At 26.0% G+C, this 12,264-nt stretch overlaps 1 protein-coding gene across 3 annotated transcripts in view; it reads left to right on the top strand.

Moving 5' to 3' along the window:
* Window positions 1-1,105: 1,105 nt before the first annotated feature.
* LOC117171085 overlaps window positions 1,106-12,264 on the top strand; it is a 277,166-nt gene continuing 266,007 nt past the window's right edge. Inside the window, exons 1-2 of one of the 3 annotated variants that reach the window (XM_033358133.1) lie at window positions 1,106-2,442; window positions 11,604-11,606. The gene's annotated coding sequence lies outside the window, so the exon portion shown is untranslated. The remainder of the gene's footprint in view (window positions 2,443-11,603; window positions 11,607-12,264) is intronic. The other 2 variants (XM_033358135.1, XM_033358134.1) reach the window with 2 other exon arrangements.

The following is a 12,264-nucleotide window of genomic DNA, read 5'->3' as shown; positions in this document are numbered from 1 at the left end:
TTAAAAAAATCATCTTTTGGTTTGAACTCTTTTGTTAAAAATTAATTTTTCTCAGATTAATTTAATTCAAAATTTATCTCTTCGAGAATTAATTTTGCTTAAATAAAAATGTAACTATTTAATTTTTTGTTGAAAGTTGTTATTTTTATTGAAATTGGATATTCTCCAGTTGAAAATTTAATTATTTTATTAAAAATTCGTCTTTTTAGGTAAAAAATTTGTCATTGTGATTAAAAATTCATAATTTGCAGTTAAAAACGAAACTTTTTGGTTTTAAATTAACCTGGTTTGGTTGATAATTCAACTATTTGGTAGAAAATTAAACTATTCGGTTGAAAAAAATTCTCTTTCAGGACAAATCATATTTATGGTTTAAATTAAACTATTTGGTTAAAAATTAAAGAACTTTCATGAAAATTTAACTTTTAGGTGAAAAATTAAAATTTTGTAAAAAATGCATATTCTCAGGTTAAAAATTTAATGTATGTTGTTAAAAATTAATCCTTCTGCTTTGTTAAAAAATCGGTTTTTTTGTTAATAATAAATTTGTTTAATCTAAAAACGGCAATTTTTTATTATTGGCTATAATTTTATCCGATAGCTGTTGAAAATTAAATTATTTATAAGAAAATTGATCTCTTTAAAATGTATTTAAGTATTTAAAGATTTAAAGTATTTTATATTCAATATCGTATTTATATTAATTTTATTCAAAGGAATTTATTCCAGTAAATCGGGACTTTCGAAACCGTTCTTCTTTTCCTTCTTGCTCGCAGCTTCTCATATTGCCGAAACGTGAGAACATCGCTGACCTTGAAAGCGCCTACGCCTCGCTCCTTGGACCACCTCATCCGATATATCGGGACCCATTAAAGCGGGACTCTTGTTTAACCTAAAAAATTGGTAACGTAGTTTTATAGAAGACCCTTTTTCGTTGCCGTTAAAAAATATGTGGTCCTTTTTCGACACCAAAAAGTATCTAGTCCAAAAATTGAAACATTTTAGTCCCCCTTATCCTCCTACTTTTCGCGATCTGGCGCAACGCACTAAGTTGATTCATGGTTTGACCCAGAGTCTGCAGTTCGCTCACCACGAGGCGATGAGAGCACGTATGTAGGAGAACTCTCAGTCAGCGATCGCACCGGTACCACAAAACAGTGCTCTCATCAAATTTTTAATTAATCCATCCACATTGCAAAACCAAAATAAAAACCCAGTGAAAATGAAGACCCGAAGGAAAAAAAAGTTAATTATTATTGTTAATGTTAAAGAACTGGAGATAGAGGGCCAAACTCATTTAGAAGACTTTCATTCACAAATCAACGTCAAGGACGATAAGGATCCGAAGAAAAGGATGTGTATATAATTATTTATATTTAATACAATACTGTGTGAATTGAAGAGCAAAAGTAAATGATCCGGAATCTAATTAATTCCGCGTTGCACGGTACTTGATTGTATAATTATGCAGTGTCGGTGTTTGCTGAAGCTGAACAAATTTGCTGAAAGCATTTTACTCTTCACTCCATGAAGTCTTGTCTTGAGAAGCAGAGTGCATTTCATCGCGCGAAGTGACTCGAGTGTACAAAGCAAAATCTGCATCTTAATTTTATTTATAAAAGAAATTAAGATCCTCATAAACATATAAATGAGTTCTAAATAGATTCATAAAAAAGCGGAGGTGAAAATGAAACATTGTGAATGAAACATGAAAAGAAAGCTGAGAAAATATAATTGCAAATAATAGAGACAATGTCTAGGAAGATATGATAAATCAACTTTCCTTCTGATTTAAATTCATTCATGACATGTGACAAAGAAAAAAAAAGTTGAGTCAGTTTGCAATTGCTGGTGCTGGAGTTGCAGATATTTCAGCGAGCTCAGCAATAAATCAAATTAAACAAAAAAAGTGTTTTGTTAAAGTGTAACGAAAGCTAGAGCGGTGATGTAATTGTGGAGGAATGACTGGAATATTGGAAAAGTCACTTCTGGCAAGTACCAGATGAATCCAAAAACAGTGAGTTAGTATTAGTGAGGAAGTGAAGTGTAATCCCTCGAAATGTGTATTAAGTACTAGATAAATCAGTGAAATGCGGAAACCCCGAGAAAATTACGGTGATTAACTTTGTGTAAAAGTTTTAAAAAAGGCGCAAAATAGCGTGAAAATCAGACCGTAGAATATGGTTTGGCAATTGGTTCCGATTCGGTCTAAATTTATGTAAGAGTTTAGAAAGGCTTTAAAGTTCGAAAGTTCAGTGATGGTCGATACCGTAATGTGAATTCCTTCGTGGAAAATTAGTTTCCACTTTTTTCCTTTTTCATTTAACCCTATTCTTCGCTCCAGGAAGTGCAGCGCAACGGTCAGGCCGCAAAGCCGCATGACCTGTAATTATGAGAGTGTAAACACTGCTATAAGTGCAAACATCACATGTCTAGTAACAAGTAGGTTATAATTGTTATTAAGTGCGGTTTTTGAGCAAATTTTTACTTTTCAATTGGAATTTTTTAATTTGAATATTTACAGAGTAGCCAAAAGCACTTTTTGTTGACAAAAGTCTGTCTACAACATGGAAGATTTTCATTAGATGGCGATCTAAAAACAAACGTTTATAATAATAAAATGTTAAATTTCGTCAAACTAAAAACTAAAAAGAAAGGTAATTGAGCAAATTTTTAATTTTCAATCGGAATTTTTTAATTTGAATATTTACAGAGTAGCCAAAAGCACTTTTTGTTGACAAAAGTCTGTCTACAACATGGAAGATTTTCATTAGATAGTGATCTAAAAATAAACGTTTATAATAATAAAATGTTAAATTTCGTCAAACTAAAAGCTAAAAAGAAAGGTAATTGAGCAAATTTTTACTTTTCAATCGGAATTTTTTAATTTGAATATTTACAGAGTAGCCAAAAGCACCTTTTGTTGACAAAAATCTGTCTACAACATGAAAGATTTTCATTAGATGGCGATCTAAAAACAAACGTTTATAATAGAAAATGTTAAATTTCGTCAAACTAAAAACTAAAAAGAAAGGTAATTGAGCAAATTTTTAATTTTCAATCGGAATTTTTTAATTTGAATATTTACAGAGTAGCCAAAAGCACTTTTTGTTGACAAAAGTCTGTCTACAACATGGAAGATTTTCATTAGATAGTGATCTAAAAATAAACGTTTATAATAATAAAATGTTAAATTTCGTCAAACTAAAAGCTAAAAAGAAAAGTAATTCAGCAAATTTTTACTTTCGAATGGGAATTTTTTAATTTGAATATTTACAGAGTAGCCAAAAGCACCTTTTGTTGACAAAAGTCTGTCTACAACATGGAAGATTTTCATTAGATAGTGATCTGAAAATAAACGTTTATAATAATAAAATGTTAAATTTCGTCAAACTAAAAGCTAAAAAGAAAGGTAATTGAGCAAATTTTTACTTTTCAATCGGAGTTTTTTAATTTGAATATTTACAGAGTAACCAAAAATACTTTTTGTTGACAAAAGTCTGTCTACAATGTGGAAGATTTTCATTAGATGGCGATCTAAAAACAAACGTTTATAATAATAAAATGTTAAATTTCGTCAAACTAAAAGCTAAAAAGAAAGGAAATTAAGCAAATTTTTACTTTCCAACCGGAATTTTTTAATTCGAATATTTACAGAGTAGTCAAAAGCACTTTTTGTTGACAAAAGTCTGTCTACAACATAGAAGATTTTCATTAGATGGTGATCTAAAAACAAACGTTTATAGTAATAAAATGTTAAATTTCGTCAAACTAAAAGCTAAAAAGAAAGGTAATTCAGCAAATTTTTACTTTTCAATCGGAATTTTTTAATTTGAATATTTACAGAGTAACCAAAAGCACTTTTTGTTGACAAAAGTCTGTCTACAACATGGAAGATTTTCATTAGATGGTGAGCTAAAAACAAACGTTTATAATAATAAAATGTTAATTTTCGTCAAATTAAAAGCGATCTTCGTCTATTTTCATCCATTTTTTCTTCTTTTTTTTTAAATTTATCAAATAGAAAAATTTTGAACTAAGAACTACTATTTTTATTTGACATCGTTTTCCAAAAAAATTGAAAAAAAAATTTTCCAAATTTAAAGATAGCGACCTATTTTGTTACTTTGAAGCCAAGAAACTTAAGTAATTTCATGAAAGGTATTCTTTAAATAATCAGTAAACAAAAAACAAACGTTTTTAAAAACAAAAATATTAAAGTTCATTAAACTAAATGCTATTTTAGTCGAGTTTTATTCATTTTTACTATATTTTTGTAAAAATTCATTAAATTAAACAATATAAACATCTGGAGAGGGTACAATTTAATAGAGTGCAGGTAGCCGAACAATTTTTAAAATGGAACTGATATTTATATTTTGAATAATTTTTTGTATAAAATGAGATTTTGAATCGATAAAAATTATATTTCTTCAATTTTAGGGATAAAAACCCTTTTTTTTACTTTGAAGCTCAGAAATCTTAACAATCTCATTGAACATGTTCTTTAACCCTTTGCGGCATGGTGGGAACACCGTATTCCCACCTTTTATCAGATCATTTTTTGCGATTTTAGAGTAGTTTTTATTGAACGAATCTGGACTCAGATTTTGAAAATTCAAAATGGCGGACACAATATGGCTGCCGAAATTGGGAATTTTTTTGGATTTTATCTGAAAATTGGTGTACAGGGGTTTTTGGGGTCAGTCATCACGAATATGGACTGAGATTTTGGAAATGTTAAATGGTGGATCCAAGATGGCACCCGAAACTTGAAATATTTTTGGATTTTTTTCTGAAAAATTGGTATACAGAGGTTTTCGGGGTCGCTGATCACGAATCTGAAATCAGACTTTGGAAATTCAGAAAATTGATACTAATTGATGTTTTAGGTGAGTAGGTGTATATTTTTTCAAATCTCAATATTCTAAATATTTGTCATTTTGAATACAGATTCAAAATCAGCGACACCCTGCCTGTGCCCACCATTTTGAATGTCCAAAATCTATGTTCAGATTCGTGATCAGAGATACCAAAAATCCCTGTACACCAAATTTAAAAAAATTCCAAATTTTGGCCGCCATATTGAATCCGCCATTTTGAATTTTAAAAATCTGAATTCGGATTCGTGATTAGCGGCTCCAAAAAACCCCTGTATACCAATTCTAAAAATAATCCAAAAATATTCCAAATTTAAGTCGCCATATTGGATCCACCATTTTGAATTTTCTAAATCTGAGTTCAGATTCGTGATCCCAAAAAACCTCCGTATATCAATTTTCAGAAAAAATAAAAAATATGCCAAATTTTAGCCGCCATATTGGACCCGCCATTTTGAATTTTCAAAATCTGAGTTCAGATTCTTAATCAGCGACCTTTTTTATAAGATCTGCGAATTGACTTGAGAAAAGCCTCAGTCAGTGTAATTACTATCTAGCAATAGTTTTCAGTAGTTTATACTAAGAAAAAAAATTCTTTATAATGTTTTAAACTTTGAGAGAAGCTTAAAGTTAAAGTTATGCTTCAAGAGAAATTTTATCTTTTTTTAAATAAAAATGCAACTATTTGGTAGATAATTCAACGATATTGATAAAAAGTCATCCTCTTTGGTTAAAAATTCGTCTTTTTGGATTGAAAATTAAATTTTTTCGTAGAAAATCACTTTTTTTTTTAAAATGAAAATCCAACTTTTTGGTTAAAAATCATTCTTTATTACATGAGTATTGAACTAATTTGATTTAAAGATTTAATTTAATCACTTTGTAAAAAAAATCATATTTTTGTTAAATATTAATATTTTAAATTGAGAATTCATCTCTTTGATTGAAAGTTTAATTATTTTATTGAAAATAAGACTTTTTTAAATTAAAATTTAGCGATTCGGGTAAAGTTTTACTACATTGTTATGTTACCTGCAAATTGAACGAAATGTACATTTATTTATAAAAATTGTTTAAATAATTAACTTTTCTTCTCCGTTGGCAAAGTATCATAGCAAAGAGTGATTGTAAATGCATTTTTAGTTCTTTCCGCAAGGAAAATAAAGCCTATTTTTGGAAAAATTTTCAAAATTTGCATTTATTTATAAAAAATTGTTTTTCAAAATTAATATTTTCTATCAATTTAAACGAAATTATAGTTAGGATTCACTAACGATACATTTTTAGTGGGTTGCGCAACAAAACATTGGCCCTATTCCTGGAATAATGTAAAAAATGTCAATTTGTTTATAAATATTGTTTAAATAATGCTGCCAAGAAGCAGGTATTTTTCAATCATTATGATTAGGTATACATTTCTCTAATATTCTATATAAAAACTGTGAATTTTAAACAACTAATCAATAAGAATCACAAAAAATGGCTTTTGTTTATTCATTTGTTTAAAACATTGTAACCAATTTTTTTTCTCACTCTAATCTACTCAAAACTATTGCTAGATAGTAATTACAATGAGTTAGGCTCTTCTTCAGTAAATTTGCAGATCTTACGAAAAAAAGGTACATCTGAAAAGTTACTAGAAAAATATTGTTTATTTTGTTGTTAAGTAAGAAATTTTGGAAGGTCTTAAGGTGGTTTGAAAAAAAAACGTGCAAATTCATTGACGCTTGGGTTGTTGTTGTCACTATTAAAAATCCTATTTTTCTCGAAAACGAGGCAAAATATGAATATGGTTCAAAATGGCTCAGCTTCCTGATACCTATTAAAATGTACCATTTCCAGATGTTCCTATTGTTTAATTCAACAAATTTGTTCACAAATTTATGAGAAATTAATTTTTAAAAACAACTTAAATAGCATTTAGTAAAACGAAATTAAACATTTTATTTTTAAAAACGTTTGTTTTTTGTTTACTGAACATGTAAAGAACATTTTACGTGACGTTATTAAGCTCCATGCTTCAGAGTTAAAAAAGAAGGGTTTTTATCTCTAAAATTGAAGCAATATATTTTTTTACCCTTTCAAAATCTCATTTTGCACCAAAATTATTCAAAATATGAATAGCAGTTTAAAGTTCAAAATTGTTTGGTTATCTGCATTCTATTAAATTGTAGCTTCTCCAGATGTTTATATTGTTTAACTTAATAAATTTGTACAAAAATACAGAAAAAAATGATAAAAATCTACTAAAACAGCATTTAGTTCAACGAACTTTAAACCTAATTTTTAAAAACGTCAGTTTTTTGTTTACTCACTATTTAAACAACATGTTTGATGAGATTATTAAGGCATCTGAGTTTAAAAGAAAATAATTTTTTTCTCTAAAATTAAAGAAATATAATTTTTACTGAATTAAAATATAATTTTTCTCGAAAAAGAATCCAAATAGGAATAGTAGTTCTCAGATCAAAAATTTTCAGCTTCCTGCAATCTAATAATTTGTACCCTCTCCAGATGTTTATATTGTTCAATTTAATGCATTTTGCAAAGATAAAGAAAAAATGGATAAAAATCGACTAACATAGCATTTAGTTTGACGAAATTCGATACTTTGTTTTTAAAAATGTTTGTTTTTTTATTTGCTGACTATTTGAAGAATATATTTTATGAAATTATTTAAGCTCCTGAGTTTCAAAGTAAAAAAAAATTGTTTACCTCTGAAATTGGAGAAATGTCATTTTTACCGATATAATGTCTTATTTTTCTCAAAAACTGCGTAAGACATAAATAGCAGTTTATAGTTAAAAATTGTTGAGTTTCCTGCTATCCATTAAACTGTAACCTCTCCAGATGTTAATATTATATATTTTAATAAAAATTTGTTTTTATCACCTAAATTAAAGATATTTAATTTTTACCGACTTGAGATCCTATTTTTTTATATAAGCAAAATATAAATAGCAGTTTATAGTTAAAAATTGTCCAGCTTTCTGAAATCTATTAATGTGTACCCTTTCCAGATGTTTATATTCTTTTATTCCTCATCTTTTTTCAAAAATATAGAAAAATTGACTAAAACAGCATTTAGTTTAACAAATTTTAACTTTTTATTTTGAAAAACGTTTTGTTTTTAATTTACTGGTTATTTAAAGAACATCTTCCATGAGATTATTAAGGCTCCTGAGCGTGAAAGAAAAGAAAAATGTTTTTTTTTTCTTTTAAAATTGAAAATAAAATTTTACCGATTTAAAATCTCATTTTTCTCGAAAACGACGTAAAATATTAATGGCAGTTCATAATTGAAATTTTTTTTTCTTCCTGAATACTATTAAATTTTACCCTCTCCAGATGTTTATATTGTTTTTGTCAGTAATTTTTTTTCAGAAATAAAGAAAAAATTGATAAAAATTGACTAAAATAGCATTTATTTTAACGAACTTTAACATTTTTTTTTTCAACTTTTGTTTTTAAATTACTGACTATTTAAAGAAAATTTTCCATGAGGTTATTAAGGTTCCTGCTCCAGAGTAAAAAAGGGGGTTTATCTCTAAAATTAAAGAAATATAATATTAACTGATTTAAAATCTCATTTTTTCTCGATAACCAAGCGAAACATGAATTGACGTTCATGGTTAAAAATTGTTCAGCTTCCTGCTCGCTACTAAATTGTATCCTCTCCAGATGCTTATATTGTATAATTTAATAAATTTATCCAAAAATATAGAAAAAATTTATAAAAATGAAATAACTAGTATTTATTTTACCAAACTTTAACATTTCACATTTTCTTATTATTGTTTGTTTTTAGTTCACTAATAACTATCTAAACAACATGCACCATGTGATTATTAAGGCTTCTGACCTTGAAAAAAAGAACAATTGTTTTTATTTGACTCTAAAATTTAAGAAATATAATTTTTACAGATTCAAAATCTCATTTTTTTCGAAAAATGCTCAAAACATGAATAACAGTTCATAGTTAAAAATTGTTTAGTTTCCCTTTATCTGATAAATTGTACCCTCTCCAGATGTTTATATTTTATAATTTAATCAATCTTTAAAAAAATATAGAAAAAAATGAATAGAAAAAATGAATAATAATCAATATTGATACTAAAGTAGAAGAAAAAAAGTTTGAAAAAATTAAATGTGAAAGTTCCTTAAACTAAATGCTATTTTCGAATCGTTAAGAATTATATTTCTTGAATTTTAGAGACAAAAACCCATTTCCTTTAATAACTTCATTTTCAAAAATTGAATTTTTTCAATTTTTAACTGATGAGAAATAAAAATTAGAGAAAATGTAACTGTTGAAAATGAAATTTTCTTTGCATTTCAGCAGTTGATTTTTTCAATTTTCAACTTTTAAAAATGCAACTGTTACAGATATAAGAAAAATTAAAATAAAAATGTTGAAAATTAAAACAAATTAAATTTATGTTTATTAATATAATTAAATAAAACTTCATATTAAATTTTTAACATTAAAATTTTTTATATATATTTTTTTATAATTTCATTTTTATTAAATTCACAAGATGAACATCTGGAAAGGGTATACATTTTAATATATTTTAGAAAGCTAAACAATTATGAAATATGAGTTATTTATATTTTGCATAATTTCCGAGAGAAGTGAGATTTTGAACCAACTAAAAAAAAATCTTCAATTTTAGAGATGATAAGTAATTTTTTTTACTATGAAACTCAGGAACCCTGATAATCTCACAGAATATGTTCCTTAAATGGTCAATGAACTAAAAACAAAAGATTTTAAAAATTAAAAGTTAAAAAATTTTAAAACTAGATGCTATTTAAATAGACTTTTATTAATTTCTTTATATTTTACAAAAATATACTAAATTAAGCAATATAAACATCTGGAGAGATTACAACTTAATGTATTTCAGGAAGCTGAACAATTTTGAAATATGAACTGCTATTTCATATTTTGTATAATTTTCGAGACAAATGAGATTTTTAAGTGGAAAAACAATATTTCTTTAATTTTATAGATGAAAACCAATTTTTTTACTTTGAGGCTCATGGACCTGATTAATCATAAAAATATTCTTTACAGAGCGAGAATTTAAAAAATATATATAATTTTAAAGTTCGTTAAACTAAATTCTGTTTTAGGTGATTTTTAGCAATTTTTTGGACATTGTCGGAAAAAAATTGGAGTTAAACAATATAAACATCTGGCAATGTTACAATTTAATACATTGAATGAAAAACTGAAGAATGTTGAACTTTGACATTCTATTTATACTTTGCATAATTGTTAAGAAACATTAAATGTTGAATCGTTAAAAATTAAATTTTTTTAATTTAAAAGAAATAAGAAACCATATTTTTTTACTTTAAAGCTCATTAACATTAATGATCTCCTGAAGCATCTTCTTTAAATAATTAGTAAACAAAATCAAACGTTTTTAAAAAATAAAATGTTAAATTTCGTTGAATTAAATGTTATTGTAGTAGACTTTTATCATTTTTTTTTATTTTGGCAAAGATTCATTAAATTAAGCAATATAAACATCTGGTGAGGGTACAATTTAATATATTGCAGGAAGCTGAACATTTTTGAACTAAAAGCTTCCATTCATATTTTGCATAGTTTTCGAGAAAAATAAGATTTTAAGACTGTAAAAATTATATTTCTCTAATTTTAGAGACAAAGGAAATTTTTTAGTTTTGTTTTGAAGCTCAGAAATTTTAACAATCACATGAAACATGTTCGGCAGATAGTGAATTAAAAATAAAATGTTAAATTTCGTTAAGCTCAATGCTATTTCAGTTGATTATTATTAATTATTTCTATATTTGTTGAAAAATTTTTTGAATTAAACAATATAAACATCTGGAGATAGTACGATTTAAAAGATTGCAGGAAGCTGAACAATTTGGAACTATGAACTCCTTTTCATATTTTGCTTCGTTTTCGAGAAAAATTAGATTTCAAATTGGTAAATTTTATATTTCTTTATTTTTAAAAATATTTAATATAAAATATAATATTATTTATTAAAAATGTTTAAGAACAAAATGTTAACGTTCGTTTAACTAAATCCTGTTATAGTCTATTTTTATCAATCGTTTGTGTATTTTGGTCAAAGTTGATTAAATTAAACAATATAAACATCTGGAGAGGGTACAATTTAATAGAATGTAGGGAGCTAAAGAATTTTGGGGTATGGACTTCTTTTCATATTTTGCATGGTTTTCGAGAAAAATAAGATTGTAAATCAGTAAAAATTATATTACTTTAATTTTTAAAAAAATTTCTTGATTTTGAAAGTCAGGAACCTTACTAAGCTCATAAACATGTTCATTGAATCGTCAGTGAGCAAAAATCAAACGTTTAAAAAAATAAAATGTTAAAGTTCGTAGAACTAAATGCTGTATCTGTCGATTTTTAATTATTTTTTTTATATTTTAGCCGAAATTCTTTGAATTAGACAATATAAACATCTGGAGAGGGTACGACGTAATAGAATTCAGGGAGTTAAACAATTTTGAACTATTAACTGCTATTCCTATTTTTCTTCGTTTTCGAGAAAAATTATATTTTAAATCGGTAAACATTACATTTCTTTAATTTTAAATATAAGGAACCAATTTTTTACTTTGAAACTCAGGAACTTAAATAATTTCATTGAATATCTTCTTTAAATAGTCAGTAAACAAAAAACAAAAGTTTTTTAAAACAAAATGTTAAAGTTTGTTGAACTAAATGCTGTTTTAGTCGATTTTTATCAATTTTGTATTATTTTGGCAAAAGTCCAATAAATTAAACAATGTGAACATCTGGTGAGGGTACAAGTTAATAGAATGCAGGAAGCTGAAAATTTTTGAAATAAAAGCTTCCATTCATATTTTGCATAGTTTCCGAGAAAAATATGATTTTAAAGCTGTAAAAATTATATTTCAATAATTTTAGAGACAAATGAAAATTTTTCGTTTTGTTTTGAAGCTCAGAAATCTTAACAATCTCATGGAACATGTTCTGCAGATAGTGAATTAAAAATAAATTGAAAGTTCAAGACACTTCAACTGCTAAAAATTGAAAATTTTAAATAAAATTCAATTTTCTTAACTCAAATTTGAACAGCAGAATTTTCTTTAATTTTAATTAATTAATTTAATTTTTAATTAAACGAAAATCGAAAAAATCGAATTTTCTTTTTATTTCAACAGTTCATTTTTTTTTAATTTTTAGCTGTTAAAAATGCAACCATTAAAGATGGAAGAAAAACGAAAATTAAAATGTTTAAAATTGGAGAACATTTTAAATTAAATTTTTAACAGTTGAATTTTTATTTTCTATTTTAGCAATTGACAATTCAAGAAAGTTTAACTGCTGAACATTAAAAATTTTAAG

The sequence above is a fragment of the Belonocnema kinseyi genome, chromosome 4, assembly GCF_010883055.1.
Source record: "Belonocnema kinseyi isolate 2016_QV_RU_SX_M_011 chromosome 4, B_treatae_v1, whole genome shotgun sequence".
Lineage (NCBI taxonomy): Eukaryota > Metazoa > Arthropoda > Insecta > Hymenoptera > Cynipidae > Belonocnema > Belonocnema kinseyi.
The sequence above is the reverse complement of the archived record's forward strand: the minus strand, read 5'-3'. Positions and strand labels throughout refer to the sequence as shown.